Source organism: Mugil cephalus, chromosome 11 (genome assembly GCF_022458985.1).
Source record: "Mugil cephalus isolate CIBA_MC_2020 chromosome 11, CIBA_Mcephalus_1.1, whole genome shotgun sequence".
Classification (NCBI taxonomy): Eukaryota; Metazoa; Chordata; class Actinopteri; order Mugiliformes; family Mugilidae; genus Mugil; species Mugil cephalus.
Window position 1 is genome coordinate 18,049,432 of NC_061780.1, and position 20,208 is coordinate 18,069,639.

The window sequence follows — 20,208 nt, forward strand, 5'->3', positions numbered from 1 at the left end:
GATGTAAAGTCACAGCAGGAGATGGATTGGGATAATAAGAGCTGACTGAGAGGGAGATAGAGTGCAAGAAAAAGAGGGAGAGGCCGGCCTGTGAGTGAGCTGCATGCTCCAAAAATCTTGCAGGAGTACTTGTTTTTTTTTTTTTTCTTAGGAATTTGGACTATTGATCAGCTCTGTCTGAGGAGAAGATGAAAATAAATCTATGTGCTGTTTTCCCTGACTGAGGACTGAGCGGTGCAATGGTTCATACCAAATATCAGTATTGTTTTGATGTGAATTTTGAATATACCAGCATACCGGTGTATTTGATGTTTCTGACCAAACCTATTTCAATGTAGTGCTTTTAAACACGCATGGTGCGACTGCATAATTGCGAGGTGCGGTAAAGATGGAAATGTCCGAAAAATGAAACGGCATAAATTGTGCTAAAAAAAGGTGCCGTGTCAGTTGTTTGGGGCTTTTTTTAGGGTGACCAGACCTCCCCGATTTATGGGGACAGTCCCCGTTTTGGATGACTTGTCCCCCGGCTAAAGCTGTCCCTAAAAGTGCTTTTTATGAATGAGAAAAAAAATGTTGCACGAAGACTACAACTATTACGGTAGTCGGTCACGCCGCTATTGACATTACAGGCAAAGCAGTTTAAATATGAATAAATATGTCGAAATGAATGAAACCGCAATTGTTCCAGTTTCTTCTTTTCATCTCGATAACATTTAATTCTTTTTTTTTTTTAAGTCTCTGACCTGTAAATGTCCCCAGATTTTCACATCAGCGGGCCGTGCTAAAACGGGGCCATGCAAACCTGCTTTACTAATAGTGTGGGATTATTCTACAATATTTACTCATCATCACAGAAAAATAGTCCATCCTTAGTCAATCTACTGCATTAGTTCCTCTCTCAACCAGTAGATGTGTTTGTGAAAACGTGATTATGGATGAAAAAATGAATCATGATTAACATTAAGTAATCGTGACTCAGCCACTCGGAACCTTCTTACAACAGATATTCTTTGCAGTGTAACCGCAACACAGGAAACTGGCAAGGAATAATTCTCTCAACCTTTATCCCACAGTCCCACACGAGCAGTCTGCTAGTATAGTGACACTTTCACACCAGCACCAACCCCCGAAAAAGTAAAGCGCAAATGTGACCGTGAATGCGGTATGCCTGTGCATGTGCTCTCATGTATGTGAAACAGTGGGTGGCCGTGTGTCGAAAACAGCGAGAAAATCTGAGTTACTTTTTCCTGTTTTCATGATGCTTTAGTTTCTCCCAAGAGATGGTGGTTCTGATTTCTGAAAATAAAAAAAAATCATCCTAGTTCCCACCACCTCTCTAATGCCGGAAAACATCTGTCTCCAGAGGTCCGATCGGAAAAGTGTCGCGATGTGACAAAGAGCGAAGCTAAACGCCACCTACACAGATGAAACGCGAACAGTTCAAAACAGGAAAAAATTACTTACTGTGAATCATGTCCAAGACACATGATTCAAAATGCTGCAATGGCTGAATATAAATGTGTCAAAATACTAAGAAAGAAAAATGCATCTGCCTCTCCTTCAGATCTTATTCCATCCAGGCAGGTGGGCTTACGAAAAAGCAGATCACAGCATCCTGTCGGTAAACGAGCAGCATTCCTCAGCCCCGTCTGTTTACACTGAAATGCAGCAGCACAGCCTGATCTGCACCAGTTACTGTGTTTAGAAACGGGTTCACCAGATCAACACCTGGAAATATGCAGCACCTATACCACCACGAATGTCAGGCTGCCAGACAAGCCGCCTGGTAATTGGCTGCTTAATGTCAGTGAGAAGTTAATGGTGACAAATTGCTGTCAAGAGGAGGCCGCGTTTCGAAGTTGTCAATAAGTTTGGAAACAGTGTAGGGTAAAGATTTGGGAAGATTAATTTGAAGGACTAATAATGATGTCACTGAGCAAATTCCTTGTATGTGCACACATGCTTGGCCGACAAAGCTGATTCTGAGCACGAGGTAGATCATCTCTACGCCGGTTAACACATTTTCAGTTTTACTAACTCTTAAATGTACAATGTACGCGCTATATTATCTCAGTTATCTCTGTAATTTGATTGTTTCTTTACAAGCTATTAAGAGGTTTTTACCGCTGCAGTCTACAAAAATCCCCCAACTTCCCATTCCCATTAACTGCTCTGGCTCCGTTCAAAGCAGTTCAACAACCTCTGACTGAATGTCCACGGCACTCGGCGTACTTGATTCATCCAGCTACATTGCTAATTGGCAAACGTTTGCATGCTAAAATCCTACTGCTAAATAAATCACCATCTCATTATATTAGCTGTAAATATGCTAACGGGCCTTATGTTAACAGTTAGCTCAGAGGAACACTGCGCCCAGTTATGTCCTCGCAGAGCGATAGTGTCGCTCAGTGTCGTTTCTCCTTTGGCTCCGACAGTGTGTTCACTGTGCCACAGCAGCCCGCGTATTCTGTCCATCAATACAGATTTTGTGAAGCCGAGCAGCTCATCATTCAGCTGGGGATGCCACGTGCTGTCCTTGAAATAACTTTCAAAGCAATAACACACTTTACCAGAAACCCCCCCAAGCTTGTGTCTCTCCGCTGACAAATACAGGTAAAAGAAATAATGTTAGACTCACTAGAGGACAGTAATAATCGATCACTTGCGATTATCCGGGGACCGAGAGAAAGACAAACATGAGTGTAAAATGTTGTTGCTTCACTCTCTGGCAAGAGATATGAGGCCGGATTTGTATACAATGGCATGTGTGTGTAGACACACACACATATATATATATATATATCTTTCGATGTATAGTCCAGAGAAAATGTTTCGACGTTTCGATAATAAAAGCTTGAGGAAAAACCTACGAGATATTTCGGTTTCTCAATTGCGGCTGCTTGACTAAAACCTTGAGCTCCTGATTCGGAGGAACCGCTGAGGGTAATATACAGAAGTAGGCAAATGTTGCATCAACCAGTTGTGTTTGCGCAGCTTTCCCAAGAGAGACCAGTGGCTCCCAAAAGGGAAAGGAGGTGGTGGGGGGATACCTGCATCAGCCGGGCGGCAAAACAGCCACTAAGGCAGGCAACCAGCCGGTCTTCCTGCCGTTACACAAGAAATGAGCAGAGGACATCGAGGATTACGTACTGTCACTCTCTCCACATCGCACCAGTGGTTAGCTTTGCACAACACACTGTAGCGAGTAGCCAGGGACTGCAGGGTGGGTTGCTAAAAATGGAGACGACTCGCTTCTAATGAGACACGTGCGCGCATGGAGACGGCGCATTGTGACAGTCAGCATTGACACAGCCACATAAAACGGGATGAAATATGTTTGACAAGTTGTGCAGTTCCACTGTAAATACCATATAAACAGCAGCAGTTACGAGCTGCGCCTGTGTTGTACTGTATGCACGAGAGACCGATGTGTTAATGCAGGATCATAATGTTGATTCACTGCAGATCACTCACTGTTACGTGCCTAACAGATTTATGTTTATTGAAAAAAAAATTAAGTAATACTACACACACCGAACCGATCGCATTCCGAATTGGTTCCACATGTTTGGTAGCAGCAGCTGTTTTAACAAAGGCGGCATGAGGGCTTTTTTTCCACATTGCGTATTTTCTCTAGAGTTTTCGAAAAAATCTAAAAAAATTGGCAGTTTTTAAAAACCGCATCAATTTGAACGGTTTGCTGAGGTGGTTTGCGGCTTAAATTAAAGAGCTGGCATTGATAGCCTTCCAAGAATCCTAATATATACAAGTGTGCCGCGCAAACATCCATCTCGGATCTATCTGGGGCAATGATGCCTGCAGAGCCTGCTGCCCAGGTACTTAAATCTAAGCGCACCAACTGCTTCTGGGATGCAGACCCGGGCCTTGAAAATCAATACGCATTTGTAAGGAGTCATGCCAAAATATGCGCGGCAGCCATCTACAACTTTAAATGATCGCATTAGGAAATGGTACGAGCATTGCTTCTGCACTTCGAGGAGGTAATTCACATCTCAGACGGTCTTAATACGATTTAGTGCAAAGTAACACATTTACCGGCACAAAATACAAATATGCCGCCTTGTCCTATTGTCATCTTTTATTCCGGATGAGTAGCGTTGACCGTGAGTCCTGCCTGCTTTTCTGTTTGAGACTAAGCATGATTTTAGGACTCCGTAAATGGGTCAAAATTTTCTATGGGATTCACTGGGGTTTGTTTTTCAGGGAAGACGGGCTTTTGTGACCATCCTTAAGACTATTAATTGGGTGATTTTGCAGAGTTGGTCAGGTATAATCTGATGGGATTAGCGGCTACGCTCTTTAAATAGAGTTCTGCAGCCAGGGATTAGATGATCACAGCCAGCCGCGCTGAAAAGCAAGAGATTTGTATCTCTATGGTTTTAGTAGCAGGGGGTGGGGGGTGGGGGGGGGGGGGGGCGTAGTAGCGGTGATTGTATAGTGACAGATGTTTGTTGCCTCGTGAACAGTCACAAAAACATAAAAGAATACCGACATGGAAGTTTTCAGATAAGATTAAAGTTGGATTATTTACTGCGTGTAAATCATTTGTTTATAGGGAGTTTACAATACTGGGAAAGCTGTGATTTTTGGGATGTTCAGGGCCGTTCGGGGCCTGGAGCGGAGAGGGGAGGGCGGCAGTGCCATGGCCCACGTCTTCCTCCCCCTCAAGTATCCTCCTCACATCTGGATATAATGCAGGAGCAAGGTAGTGAGACCAGGGGGATAGCTGAAGGGAAGGTGTTAGTGTAGAGGGGGGATTCTTTGCAAAACATCAAGAGTGTGCTCCTGCTACTGGTGGTGGTGGTGGATATTGGAGCAGTAAGGAGGTGTGTGTGTGTGTGTGTTGTGGTGGTGGAAAGGTGGTGGGGTAGGACGGGGGGTTCTTAAAACCTCTTTGGTCTCTTCTTCCCTGTGTAGTTGACTGCAAGGCCCTCGAGCAACAGACTGACAGACAGGCAACTGGGAACTGAGGTAAGCAGCAGACAGCAGCCCAGGAAGCACAATGTGGGAGCATGAACCCACATGAGGTAAAATGTTTTTTTTTTCTTCTGGTTTTAACAAGGGGTTTACACTGCATATAACTTGACAATACCTCCAGGTTCAGACTGACCTCCATAACCTAGTTAACCGAGACTTTTTTATGCAATGGAAGGTTCCTAACTGAGAGAAATAAAGGACATAAGTGGCAGCCATGATAAGAGGAGGTTGAATTCTCTAACTGCTATCGAAAGGCGGCTTAATGCTTCCTTTCTTATCTCTTTTTCTTATCTCGTTGTTGGGAAGATATCGCCTGAAATTAACGTTGCATGATCAGAAGAGTTCAGTCTGTTTGTTGCATTGCCAGACTTTAGGAAGAGCGTTACTCTTCCACATGCAGATGCACAAACCCTTGTCTTATCAAAGGCAACACTGGAACATTTTATAGCGTATAGCTTGTCCTGCTAAAAAAACAACGCTATTTAAGAAATACGTTTAGTAGCCCCTCTGCAGAATTTTGAAGAGCTCTGCCAACATCTTCCATCACATACTGTAATTATGTAACCTAGTCACTAACCCTAACCCTAACCCTCTAAAACCTAAACCCCAAACCCTAACCCTAACTACGTGGTTGTTTTTTCCTAAGTCCTGCTGAATTCTCCTTCATATCTTTCCTTGACTTCATGGTCAAGATAAAGTGTTTACGAAAAGACACTGCGCGCAATTACTTTGTTTGATTTGTCAACTATGGCTACTGCAACCAACGGCTTGTATTCTGCGTGCACTTCCTTCTTGACAAGTTCGAAAACCCTCAGATCTCACAGTGCCGTTCTTCCGCCAACACTTCAGAGTGAGCCCAGGGTCAGGGATTCTGGTAGCGTGTAATGCAGCCTTGAGCTGCCAGCCACGAGCAGAGGCGAGGAGGTCCAACACCGCACTTCATTCTTTCTCGAACTCGCATCCTGACTCGCCACTTGAGGACATTTGCCAGACCACCCCTCCCAACACACACACACACCCAAAACATGTACACAGACTTGTAAGATTACTGCACTTTCACTTTAACATTATGCAATGCACCAATCTTGTGGAATAGGAAGCTGAAGGACTAAAATAACAATCTGTTTCTAAAGCTCACAGAGCATAACGCAATGTACAGTATATCACTCACACCCATAACAACACTTTAGCATTTGTATTATTTTTTTTTTTTTCCTGCAGATTACAACATAACCCTTGGGCAGATACAAAGATAACATCTTTTCTAAAGCTCACAGAGCATAACGCAATGTACAGTATATCACTCACACCCATAACAACACTTTAGCATTTGTATTATTTTTTTTTTTTTCCTGCAGATTACAACATAACCCTTGGGCAGATACAAAGATAAGAAAGGCTTTTATTTATTTCCTGGTTCCTTCTACCTCCCTTGCTGAAAAGAATCCGCTAAAATAGATACTGGATGCACGTCTGACATGCATGTTCATACTATGAGTCTGATTTCGGGGTTAGCAAATTAGCCCCCCGACGCTGCCTCCTCCCCCCCTCCTCCTCACCTTTGTCCTCAGTGACCCTAAAGCCTGCTTGACCCTGCCGGTGCACCTCCTGTTACCACATCCTCAGCGCTTCTTCATTCCCTTCACTGCAAGTATAAGAAAACATAAAGAGTAAGACTGACAGCGACGGCTCTCTAAGAAGGCTTAAAGTTCACTCTATCATAATTCACAAGAGTCTCAGATTAAATGCTGGCCCACTTTTGGATTTTCTAGCTCCCTTTTTTCTGTTTGTTTGTTTGAATACGGTGACTTTGTTCCTATTATTCATGGACTGGCCAACAGTTTCTGGGAGAACAGAGGAAGTCGAACTGCCCTCTGCATTTCCATGCGAGTGGATCTGCCCCACCACGGAGACATTTCTTTGCTTTTCCCACAGCAAAAAGGTCACAACAAGTCAATAACGGAGCGGCTCGTTTAAAAAGCGATGCAGTGCTGCGGGAGTACGGATTTGTTATACTAACTGTGATGTTTCGGAGATCTGTTCCCATAATTGAGGACATGAGCCTTGGATTTCTACTCTATAATGATCGGTAAACATTTTACGACAGGGTTAAGTCCAAGTTTCCATCTTTTTCGTATCCCCACCAACACACACACACACACACACACAGAAATCGGACCGAAACACATCGCGGCAAGGTTAGGCTGACATCAGTGGCTAACGATCAGTTCCTCTGTGGGCTGAATGATTAGCTGCAGTAGCCCGGAGACATTTCCAGCTTGTTTCCCTAAGTTAGTCAGACATGCAACATCACAGGCCTTCAGTCTGGACTAAAACTAACAACATCCTCTCCGTCTAATTCCCTCTGATTCTGTACCAAAATCAGAGAGAAGACTTTTAGGGACTAATAGTTGACGCTAACAATGTGGTAAATAAGGGGCAGGGCCGAGATGGAGTTTAGAAAGTTTGCATTTGAATTTGGAAGAATGGGAAACATTGTGTATGCATGCGCGTGTGTGTGGGTGCGTATATGTGCGTGTGCTCATATTTGCATTAAAGCGAAACTAACGTTTACTATTGCTTTTACTACGCCGTACTTTTACAGCGGCAATCCATAACTTCCTGTTTTTTTTTGTTTGTTTTTTTTTTTTACTATTCAGCTGAAGTGCTTCACATTGACTGGTGTCATAATTCCGCTCCCCACTTCCCAGAAATCAGAAAACTCAAACCCGCTTTCACAGCTGTAAAGTTCCTGTAAATGACATTTGTTTTCTTCAGCCTGCACTGCCAAAGTGGATATCAAACTGCGCTGACATTTTTTTTTTTTTTCCTACTCTAAGATTGTCGCACGGTTTCCTGCACAGCTCTCGGGTTATTATTATTTTTAGGAGATAAAAATAACTCACACACATATGTTGAGGCCTTTAAAGAGATTCTCTGTCCCCACTTAGAGTGTGTTTATTAACTGGAACAGAATGGCGAATGCTTTAAAAAAAAAAAAAAAAAAAAAAGGAGCCTCTCTGCTTAGGAAACAGTTCACCCAACCCCCACTCACCCTTAATGCCCTCTGGGCTGCTGTGAGTTTGGATTAAGTTTGGGTGCCATGTCCCCTCCCTACCGGGCCGTGCAGAACACACACACACACACACACACACACACCTACATTTTAAGTGTCTGCCTCATCTTTGTCTGTCACATTTCAGAGAAGGGGCCAGAAAGACTGCCGAGGCAAGAAAAGCAGGGGTTACAAATCATTAGGCATCTCCAACATGTGACGTACTGTGCAGAATATAGTTCATATAGCCAAATTAGCAGTATCCTTTTCGAACTCTCATTTGAATCATATCAGATTAGAGCCTGAGTGCATGTGAGTGTGGTGAGTGCAGGGCTGTGTGCGTGAAGCGCTGGATCAATAATGGTAGTCTACTACAGTGACATCTGGGCTGGACAAAGAGCGCTGTTCCTTCCCGCGGCTCTCCCCTTCTCTCTCTCTCTCCGTCTCTCTCTCTCTCAATCCCCGATCACAGCCACGTGGTTCGCTGGGCTATTTCTCCCAGCTAAGCTTATTTCTCTTCTTTAATCCCGCAGCAATCACGGCGACAATGCCAAGCGTCGGGTTCGCAGACGCAAGCCCCGAAATCTATTAACTATGATCACTATGTCGGCTCAGAACTGATCAGCGGCGCTAATGAATCCGGCGCGTCCAGCTTGGGCGGCGTGTGCTCGCGGTCCGTTATTTGTTTTCGCTGGATCGTCGATAGCGAGCGGGCCTTGAAAAAAGCCAACGTGAGTGACTGTGATGCGACTTTGAAATGATGGAAACGGGCTTCGGTACGAACTTTCGGGCAAAACGCTCAATTCAACTGATGATATGTGCTGAACATTGCAGGGCGTAACTGATAAATGGAGCTGATATCCAAACCCTGGTAATCAGATTATCCGCCGGTCAGTGTTGTCCATTTCTGATATAATTATTATTTACCAGCAGGATTAGTAGTACTCAAGATTATCAGTGCAGATGCATAGGGACACATGTCATAAGATGGGATAAAATTCCCACTGATTTCCTGTTTAATAATTTCTAATGACCTCACACTAAAATTCCAACAAGGCCGTACACATAAAAACAGGATTTAGTGCTATCGCGCAGAAATTCACACTTACAGTAAAAGAAAAATTCCAATAAGAGGTGTAACTTCTTGTTAAACTACTTACACTACAACCACCACCACTACTACTACTACTAACGCCAATCAGATTCTTTCATCACGAAAACATTTAGGAAATGTCCCCGTGTGTCTGAACAATCTCACAATGACTAGACACGTTTCCTCTGAACGTGTCGTGTCACGTGTTGAGCGCTGTCTTAGAAATTCAGGTGCACCCTCAGTTTTTTTTTTTTTGCGTCAGCTGAGGCTCTGTTCATGACGATTTCATTCCAGTGTTGCTCCCAATTTCGAATAATCCCGTGCCCTGAGCCCTCGGCGGATGTGTACAAACGGCGGCGCTAATAATGTGGCTGTTGTAACGTGCGCTGAAAGAACGCAGGGCTTAGCTGCAGCTAATTAGTGTGGGTTGTTCCTCGCATTCAGCTGCTGCCGCTGCTGCTGCTGTAATGAGCGGACCTGTTCTCTGTCAACGCTCTGCCAGTAACTCCGACAAAGATGGCTCAAACAAGGAGGGAGTATGACTAAACTGAGCGGTGGCAGGTACGCCTAAACACATGCACCGATCAGCCGCGCAATAACATCGCACAATAACATTGTGACAATGCGACGCGACGCAATGTTCCGCAGAGAAGAGCCTTCGGACCTGGCATTTGTGGGGATGTGTGCCACCCACCTAGACCAGACCTGTCAGCAGCCATCCCCGACAGGATGCAACCTGACACAGGCGCACGCGCAAAAAAAAGTTTGAAAAAAAAAAACAACACGAAGATCAGCACAAGGTGTTGACCTCTTCTACAAATTCACTGGATCTTAAACTGATCAAGTATCTGTGGGATGCACTGGAAGGGGGAGGCCCCTCCCCTCAACCCACAGGACCCAGAGTCCCCCCAATAACACCGTTCTGATTCTAGACCACAAGACACCTTCAGAAGGTCCCGATGAGGCACTTCTGATTTGGAGGCACAGGGTGTGTGTGTTTAAACTAGTTTATTAAATTCCTGAATACAAAATCCAAAATAGCTCACAGTGGGGAGTTCATGAGTATCATGTTCTTTCAGTGGGAATTTCCACCACAGTTACAATGAATTTTGAAAAGTTTTAGGTTTTGAAGATCACAATATCTCAGTAGGTTTCATCAGCGTGTCTTCACTTTCTATCACAAGGATGCGCAACATTACGCAACACCACTATTCCATTCTTCTCTCCTATTATAACATGTGAAAGGCTAAAATGGCCCAGTGCCTAAACCCCCCACCCACCCACTACCACCACCCCCACCGACTCTAGCCCTTCTCCTATCTTAATCCCCTGATTACTACATCGTTTTCTTTGGGTCTAATTTAGGCTATCGGGCTCCGCGGTTTAGTACCTGGACAGTGCCGCTTGGATTGGCAAGGATCTATATTGATCCATGTCGTGTGTGTCGGAGGGTGCAGGTGTGACCCAAATAAAGGGATTAATCACCCACCTGTTACCAAAAGTTTTCAAGAAAACTTGCACCTAAGAATAAGTGAATAAGAGGCGGCTTAAACGTATCTCCCCGCGAAGTGTGCGGGGAGACGGCAAATGCAAACTCCTCCTGATTATCCCGGGCAGTAAGCAATACGTTTCCCATGGAGGGCTCATTTATAATTTAATCCAGGAGCTCGGTGTTTCTAGGCTAACACAGAGAGATTGCCCTTTCAGAGTGGAAACCCCCCACCACGAGGCAGGGAATCAATGCCAGAATAGACCCCGTATAAAAATGATGCCACTGTCTGGACCACCAGCACGAGAGCGCCATTCACTTATTTTTTCTTCTTTTTTTTTTTTACTTATCTCTCCTTCTTGTTTCCTTCAGCAAATAAAATTAGCAACTGTTGAAATAATTTTGCACTTGTTAACTGGGTCTAAGCAACAAGACGAATTTGAGGAAAGGGCAAATCGGAGTGGCACATCTGTCTTATGATTTGATGTCTTGTTTTTTTTTTTTCATATCCTTTGCAGTTTTAAGCCACGCCACACTGACACGAGCGGTCGGGACAGAAATGCGAGCGAGCAGCCAAAGCCGGGTAGTGATTACAGTCAAAAAAGAGGGACTGAATGAATTTAATTTACGACCTAACTACGCGTACACACAACTCAATTAACTTGCTCTGGAAGCTCTCTCGCTGAATTCAAGGTGTAGGGAGGGATACCACCCACAGAGACCTTGATCCACGCTAGCGCTCGTCATTGTTACATGAAAATAAACAGTTTTTTTTTTAATCTTTCCTAAGAGAGCCATTCACTAAAAATGTCTCACCCTAAACCCGAGAAAGCTGATTTTGATTTACTGCGGCCGACCGACGACATGAGCTAACTTAACAGTTTTATTTATTTTTTTTATTGGTTTTAGGGTTTTTTAGTCAGCAAACAGTAGTCTGTTTACACATCACACAACCAGCAGTAGCAGCCCACCTTTGTTTCATTTTACACTGTAAATCTGGGGCTAACATTTACATATTTTCTTTCGGTCTGTTTTGCTGTCAACCAACTGTTTTCTGTGGGCTCATCGCTTACAAGCAAACTTTCCATGTTACACATCGTGACTTGATTCATGTAGTTACAGCATCTCTAATATCAACTGTTGCAGAATCATCCTTTCACTTAGTTCAAAAAAAAAAGAAAGAAAGAAAGAAACACAAGTTTCCCCGCACCCAGTCCCGAGATATCACCTTAAAACATCTATAATGACAGGGTCTTTGTAGTTTTTGAACCCCCCCCCCTCCCTCTCAAATGGTGAAGGTAAATGACTATGTCTGTGGTGAAAAGGCACAAGGCAGTAATGAGTAATGAAAACAGCCGAGTTAGTGCTGCCATTCAGCAAAGGGCCTGCTGCTGTGGAATGTGAGGCGCCATTCATTCACATGGGTTAAAAATGCATTTCTGCCACCACAAAGCCCTGCCTTGTCCTCATTGTTTCTGGCCACACCAATAAAACACTTCCACATAGTAAAGGGACGAGACCAAAAAAAAAAAAAATGAAATGAAATTGCTAATTTTACTCCCACAGATGCAGGAAAAGGAGGGGGATTTTTAAAAAGTGTATGAACTTTCCAAAACAAAGCCAGGTCTTTGGAAGAGACGAAGAAGCCGTGGCGGGGTTGAAAGGTTGATCGTGGTGAGCGAGGGGATGGAAAAGGAGTAAACACGCCAGCTACGTACACAGCTAAGTACACAAGACAAACAGTCCTATTGATGGAAGCCGAATGTGTGCAGCGGTTATTCAGCGCGTGAAAAGACAAACAATGGCGGAGGGCAATCGCGGAAAAAAGTGTCACTGGAGTCATGTGCGAGCTCTCGACGGGCGCGTTTTGTCACTTTGAAAATCACCACTTTTCTCCGCGAAACGCTGCACAGACACGATGAATCACTGCAGGTCAACTGATCCACAATAAGTCACACTTAAACATAGGTCATGTTCCTCTTTCACCGCAACGAGTGACCTCAGTATTTATCTACTTGTATGACATAGCTCAGGTGGAGTTTTGTTTTTTGTCTCTAACAGACACGTAAAAGAGAAATATAAAACCAAGTTGCAATAGAAATCTGCTCTAAAGTGATAAGTCACGTGCTTATTCCCTGAACATTACTGATTCAGTGTGTCTACCTTTAATTTCTTACACTGGTTCTGCTCATGAATTTGCAGAACAGGTGGTGCTCTAAAGTGCCATTTATTATCTAACAGTTAATTTGGGGAAGTTAGATCATCTATTGTTGCTGTGCGTCTCTCCGGGGTGTTGTATTCAGCCATACAACCACAGGGCGAGAGCTGCAGGGTGAAGAAAAAATGTTTAACATAATGTCTGAAATCTGACATGGAGGTGGAGAGGGGGGTGGGGGGGGAGACAATGTAATCCTGTCTGCAAAACAACACTCTGTCTCTCTTCCTCCCTCCTCCTTCTCTCCCTCCCTCCCTCCGCTCTCTATTTCTTTCTCTTTCTGTAAGTGTGTGTGACCTTAAACAGAAGCAAATGCTGTATCTTTCGACAGCTACAAGAGGGGGGGGGGGAGCAGCACCCCACGGAAAGTCAATCTCAGAAAAGAAGAAGAAAGAAAAGTCATCGAGTAGGAAAATAAGCTGCACCCAATGAACACTGTCAGTCTGTTTGAGATAATTACTGGAATACACTAACACTGCATACATACAACCTGGATGGCAATACCTTAAATGCACACTTTACCACACACTTAACTCAGGCTATCACACACAAGTGCGTATTATATAATAGTGACTTTAATGTCTGAGCTAACTCCACCAATACAAATCCACCCTTATTTATGCAACTGTTGGGAGCCAAAATTCCACCAGATAAGACGACGCCTTGTCTTTGTTGGTGTTTTCTCTCTTCCTCTTTCGTAAGATATCTAGAGACTTGAGGTGCTGCCACTTTCCACAATAGATACAAGCAGGGAGAGGGGTTGTACAGCACCTTGCACTGAATCAAGAAGGAAGTCAGTTTAGTATCGTAAGTTCTAAACTTTTTTTTGTTTTTTGTAAAATAGGTTTAGGTTTTGTGGCTAGCAGTTCTCAAACAATAGCCTGTTTACACATTACACATGAGGCATGAAGCAACATTCAATCAGACCGCCCCGCTTTGAGCTGCCATAAAAAAAAAAAATTAAGGACTTGTTGCTCCGTTTTCTCTCTCAGCCAATTAAGGAAGAATCACCAGCTAGCCCCGAGAGCTAGGACAGTGAAGAGACAGGAAAACCAAAACAATAAGCTAAAAGACCTCATACCCAACTTAGCTGAAGCAAACTGCATAGACAGTTTCGCCAGAGACAAGCCATCCATGCTGCATTTTATCAAGCAGCTCTAATATCAACTATTGTATTACTTGGATCATAAGTCATTCTTTTAAATTGGGTTCAGCTTTTGCAGTCAGCAAACAATAGTCAGTTTACACATTACACATCAGACATGAAGCAACATTCATTCAATCGGACCGACTTGTTTTGTGCCACATTAAACATTTTAGTGACTTTTTTTTTTACTCTTAATCAACTCACCAGAGCAATAAAGAGACCAGAAAACCAAAACAACACACGGAAAGGTGTCACACCCAGCTTAGCTATGGTAAACTGCTGTTATCAATTCAACATTTTGTGTGTGTGTGTGTGTGTGTGTGTGTGTGTGTGTCTATGTCTATATATACATATAATATACATATATATATATATATATATATATATATATATATATATATATATATATATATATATACTAGTCTTTGTTGTTGTCCCTTTCTTTTTTTATATCAGTGCAAGTCTACAAACAAAATGAAGGTGAGCACGCTTTGGCGCACGTACGCGCGTACGCATACACATGCGCGCACACTCTCGCTCTCTCTCTCCCGTTTACATAACTATCTCTTGTGATAACTACTCCTGCTTGTCCCTGGAGGAGGATCACTCTGACTATAATATTATTTCATTTTATAGCGATACTCGTAATTTTCGTGCTTATGCGTTTGCCATGTCTGCAATTCATTTATAACGCTGTCATGTTAACACTGTCTCATATAGACACATAGACACAACATTGTCTGATATAGATATATATGTATATATGTGTGTGTGTGTGTGTGTGTGTGTGTGTGTGACAATGGCTATGAAATTCCTCCCAGAACTTCGTTTTGCCTTTGATTCATATCACATGATCCCTCTCGCCAGGTCCCAGTCTCTTATCAAGCGTTCCTCAATACGAGCCTTATCTCCACACTCCCGCACGTTGTATACTTTTTGGTGCCCGTTTCTTAATCAGTCCCCTGCTCTGCTCCCTCAAAGGAAACGACTAGGTTAAAACTCAAGAGTCTTGTAATAGCCAAAGATTGCAGCACAAGCAGCAGAAGCAGCAGCAAAAAGCAGCACTTGGCGAACACGCCCTCAAAATAAGAAACAATAATAATTATACACGGCCACTTCCTTACCAGTTGAAAACACAGCTTGAGCTCTCGTTTAAAAAAAAAAAAAAGAAAGAAAAGAAAAGAAAAATGGGACCGGTGCAGCTCTCCAGAAGCAAAATGTTAAAGAGTCCAGATCCAGATAGAGATAGAAGGGAAGGACCGCTGTGTCTTCCAGAGCAGCGACTGACAACAGCAACCCGCGGATCAACTTTGCTCAAATAAGTGTAGAATGATTATTGTTGTCTCTCGCGAATTCCTATCCCCTTGTGCTGTAAAACAGTACAGGTTCCTCTCTTTCTCTCTCTCTCTCTCGCTCTCCCTCTCTCTCCCTTCGCTCTATATGTCTCTCTTTCTCGTGTCTTGTCGTTTCGCTGCTGCTGCCTTCAGGTGGTGTCGGAAATGTTGTGATTCACAGATACGGAGTGGTAAATTGGATAATAAGGCGAAACGATTGCGCATTCAGCCACATGCCATCGTAGCTATTATTTCACAAAGTGAAAATAGGGATACATTTATAGATCATATGAGTTACTGGCTGAGCATCGTGATAGAGATAGTAATTAATGATTATTTTGATGTTTTTTCTAGAAAAAAAAAACTAGAAAAAAAGACAAATATTTGCCTGTGTCTCCACAATAGCGACACGTGTTGCTTTTAGCTTTTGGGGTCCACAGGGATTTTTCACTTTCAGATTCAGACAGAGAGACTTGATAATTAATCGGCAATGGAATTTTTTAACCAAGTAGATCCCTGCCTTGGTTGCTAATGTGTTTAAAAAGTTTCGGTATAAATAAATATTACACATGAAACTGTCCTTTGGAATATTCTTGTTTGTGATTGTGTTAATAATCACCAATGTTGTCTTTTTTTCCCGCAACGATTGAGATCTATACGTTTTCCCATGACACATGCACAAGTTAAGGAAGTGCACCACGAAGCCTAAGAATAAAAGTCACGTACAACTCGCCCCAACGTCGCCCATGCCCAGCACCAACCCTACGCAATTTCTGTCCACATTTGCTAGCATGGTGATGGCGGAGCTTGGGGGAGCACCTGAACGCATCCTGGATGGAAAGAAGCATGTGTGTGTGTGTCTGTGTGTGCGAAACAGCGAGGACGAGATCGAGGGCGAAAAAAAAAAAAAAAAGGAGAAGCAGAAAGTTTGTCCCCGCGGTGTTAACCAGCGCCACTAAACCTCAGCGCGCACACAGAGGGCGCACATTCCCTTGTCTTTTTGTTTCATTTATAACTGCATCGCTTCCTACCACGGGGAGGAGGAGGAGGAGGATCTGCTGGCGCGTTCATGTGTGCGTGCATTTAATTATAAAGTGTCCAGAGAAGAGGCGACACCGAGCAACTGCCTCTTCCTGGCCTCGCCAGTGGCCCCGTACGTGCGTGCGAAATCGGATTTGTGCACAAAAGGAGACATGTCACGCTGATGAACATCCACGGGTTCGGGCTCCGCACTTACTTTCGCACGCACGCGCGTGCGCGTGCTCAGTCACCTGCGTGTGGCCTACACAGCCCGTCATTACCACGCATTGTCTTGCACTGTGCGCCCCTGCAGTCGCAGCTTTAGTCCCATTGTGTCCCTTTAAAATAACAGTAAGCTCACATCCTGTAGGTGCATCATCATTTAGGAGGGTGGAAAAAAGTTACAAGCAAAGAGCCCCCCTCTCATTGCCCCCCCCCTCCCCAACACACACGAAACACACGATTGACCCCCCACCACCACCACCACCCGCCTCCCTCGCCACATGTTTCCGCCCCCCCAGTACCCCCCCTCCACACCAAACGCGCACGCGCGCGCGCACCGCATGCAGATTGCGTGAGTTTGAGCAGGCGCAGAGATTGAAAGGAGAAGAAATGCGACACACCAGAGAGCTTCCAGCGGTTTCAGATCCCCATGCGAGTGAGCTCGAGAGCCACCGTTCCGGCTGCTGGCACCTGTGCCTTGCTCAGTGGCAGTTGTGCCATGTCTATTATGTAGGACACCACTTCCTAATATGGATTACCCCTCCACCCCCCACCCCTTACCCCTCCCTAACGTCCACCTCCACCCTCTATGCCTGTCTCCGTGTGAATAAAACATTGTTTTCAAATCTTTCTTCTCTCTGGATATTTCCTGCGCTTAGCTGCCTCTTTTCTTTTCTTCTTTTTTTTTTAGTTTTGCTAACAACTCTTTAAGTCCCATCTATCCGTGATCCGTAATGACCAAACATTACTCAAGGAAGAGATGAGTGTGTGTGTGTGTGTGTGTGTGTGTGTGTGTGTGTGTGTGTGTGTGTTGAGAGCTGGTGGAAAGTTTGCACTGATGTCGGTGAAGGACACCAGTCCTTTGTGCTCCTTTTATCCCAACACTTAAAAACCGAGAAGCATAACTTTAGTCCGCTTTTTGTTGATGTGAAGTGTGATGACTTACAGACATGACAAGGCTGTTAATCAAACTGGGAGCCACAAGTCATTGTGTCTATGTGAAGTGGAAATGAGCAATACATTCCTACCTTCTCCGCACTGAATAGCCACCGACAGAAGGTCATACATGATATATATTATCTTACAACATCATTATACAACAATACACCATTGCCAATGTGTAACCTATTTATAAATCAAGATCAGACAATCGCCTTCCACCTACAGCCAATTCAGAACACACAGGGTTGTTCACTAGACTGTGTGTGTGTGTAAAAGAGAAAGAAACAGGAGATCTGCGTACCTGCTTTATCCAAAAGACTAATCCAGGGTGACTTCAAGAAGCATAGACAATCCTAAAGGTGAAAGCATGCTCTTTGCAGTGTATGCTGAAGTGCATGATTGAGTAGGTCGAGTCCATTCGGTCTTGTGGAGGGGGCGTGGCGATTATTTCTCCTCCGGTTTCGTTCTATAACGCATTTACGCTTCGCTTTGATATTAAACAAATAAATGCGCTCACCTTTTTGCAAACACGCCGACCCCCCGCGGTACAAACGCGCTGCACTTCGTGCCCGTGGGAGCGGATTTGGCAATTTCCTGGCACCCCCTTTTCCGCAACCGAATGGTTTCTCCCGCATTAAATGGAACTGTCTGCTATTGTCCCATCAGCGAAAAGTTGTTGATACTGCTAAGGACTCAAAATAGTGCTTCAAGAGTGCGATACCTCACTTAGGGGGTTATTCAGAGAAAAAAAATAAATGTGACGCAGAGATACAAAATTGTATAATGATGAAGTCATTGACAGTTGAATCTACTTCGATTGAAGAACAGGAACAGATGTTTCTTAGAAAGATCATAATAATGGTTTAAATCTAAGTGAAATGTTATTTGATTTCGGAGAACACAATTTAAAACAAACAAACAAACAAAAAAACATGGCTCAATTCCAATCTGACAAACTTCCCTGTTTAAGTCCAGTACATACATGTTACATACAGTGGTGCGTTGTTACGCTAGTCGGCCAGAAGATAACCCCCCCTTCATTGTTTGCAAAGCATTTAATAATTTATTAATTCATCCATGTCGTAAAGTTTATACCGTAGCTTTACTTTGACTTTTAGTTTTAAGATGGCAAAATAAAATTAAGGCGACATGTTTTTGTATTGTCTTGAAGAATGCAAGAATGCATAACTAAATCCTGCTTTATTTTCAGTCGAGCAGGTTTTCAGTCCTGTTCCACACATCCACACAAACATGATGAACAGAACGGCTCGGCAACAGCCAGGGATCAACATATGTGCGAGGATTTATGTTTAAAAAAAAAGACTGCTGTACAGTCACCACTCATGGTGGCTGCTGCTAGCTGTATCCCCAATATGACTTTAAGTTTTACTTTATTTTTTAAATGTCACGCTAAATAACAATAATGAAGCGATTAATTGAGTTATTTTTGACACACCCCGGAGAAATGTGCCTCCCTTGCATGACTGGAAAGTCTAGAAAAGCATGAAAAATGAATGTGATCATCATCAAAGGTGTGGAGAAGTGTGGCTATTCGCTTCCAGTGAATGTGGGTGAACTGTACGTAATAACTGATGAGCGCCTCGTGTTATACTTGTCACGTATCAGATGTGATGCTACACAGATTTACCAACGCGGCAGATAAAGTGTACTCTGGCTTATCGTACGCTGAAGTCATGTGTAATAAATGTCACTCCGCTGCTGCTGCTGCTGCTGCTGTTGTTGTTGTTGTGGGTGTTGTGCGGAGGTCAGCCTTGTTTGCTCAGCACCATGTTGCTGACTGCTGATGTACCAGTGACTTAAGACACACAGACATCTAATCAGCCGCAGGGCCTTGAATTTAAACGGCTGGCAACTGTGCTTTGTATACACAGTTCTGGGAGCTCCGCGGGGACATTTACATGCACAAACACTAAAACACACACTCCTGTCCATACGGATCGATGTGTGTCACTGGGACCGAAATGCACCGCTGCTTCCTCAAAAAAAAACAAAAACATAAAAAAAAAAGCCGGAGCCGAACTCTAGGGTCACACAACATGAAGACAATTGTCATTACGTCCTTTTTGATGAAACGCGATCGGCTCAGCTCCGAGTAGGAAACACACACCTGAGAACATTCTGATAGCCCCTAGAGCACAAACACGCACGCATGCACAGCTCTGCCAAATTGCACTGCAGCACTCTTGAAATGTGATCCAGTCGCTCACCCAACGCACACATGTGCACTCACATCAGCGCGCCGCGTTCATGTATGTGGGCTTCCTCTCACGCGCACACAAAGATATGTGTGAAAAAAAATAATATATATATATATATATAATTCAGTGCTGTGGAGATGTCTTGCCACACACATAGATGGTGTCATTACTGATGTTCATTATTACATGCCTGAAATAAATCTACTCTAAGGGTGTAACAAAGATACTCTCACACACACACACACACGTCACACATTAGTGATACATACAATGAACTGAGCCTCCCTTCTCTCTCGTTCTCCCTGTAGTGTGTGAGTCACTGTTCAGATACTTCCTGTTATAAGAGAGCCGTCTTTAAAACAGCCTCCCTTTCTCTCCATTCCTGCTTTCCAAGTTGAAGGGAACGTCAGGCAAAGCGCACACCAAGGTGTCCTCTCTGTCTCCCTCTCTCCCGTTTCTCTGTGAACCAGTCGG

General features: G+C 43.8%; 1 protein-coding gene across 6 annotated transcripts in view; it reads right to left on the reverse strand.

The window, feature by feature from the left end:
* Positions 1–17,891, reverse strand: part of LOC125016266 (zinc finger protein 516-like) — a 47,605-nt gene extending 29,714 nt beyond the window's left edge. Inside the window, exons 1-2 of one of the 6 annotated variants that reach the window (XM_047598640.1) lie at positions 17,817–17,891; positions 6,558–6,643 (exon numbers count right to left, since the gene is read on the reverse strand). The gene's annotated coding sequence lies outside the window, so the exon portion shown is untranslated. Of the gene's footprint in view, positions 1–6,557; positions 6,644–15,121; positions 15,558–17,816 lie in introns of those variants that run through there. The other 5 variants (XM_047598643.1, XM_047598639.1, XM_047598644.1 and 2 more) reach the window with 5 other exon arrangements.
* Between the last annotated feature and the right edge of the window lie 2,317 nt (positions 17,892–20,208).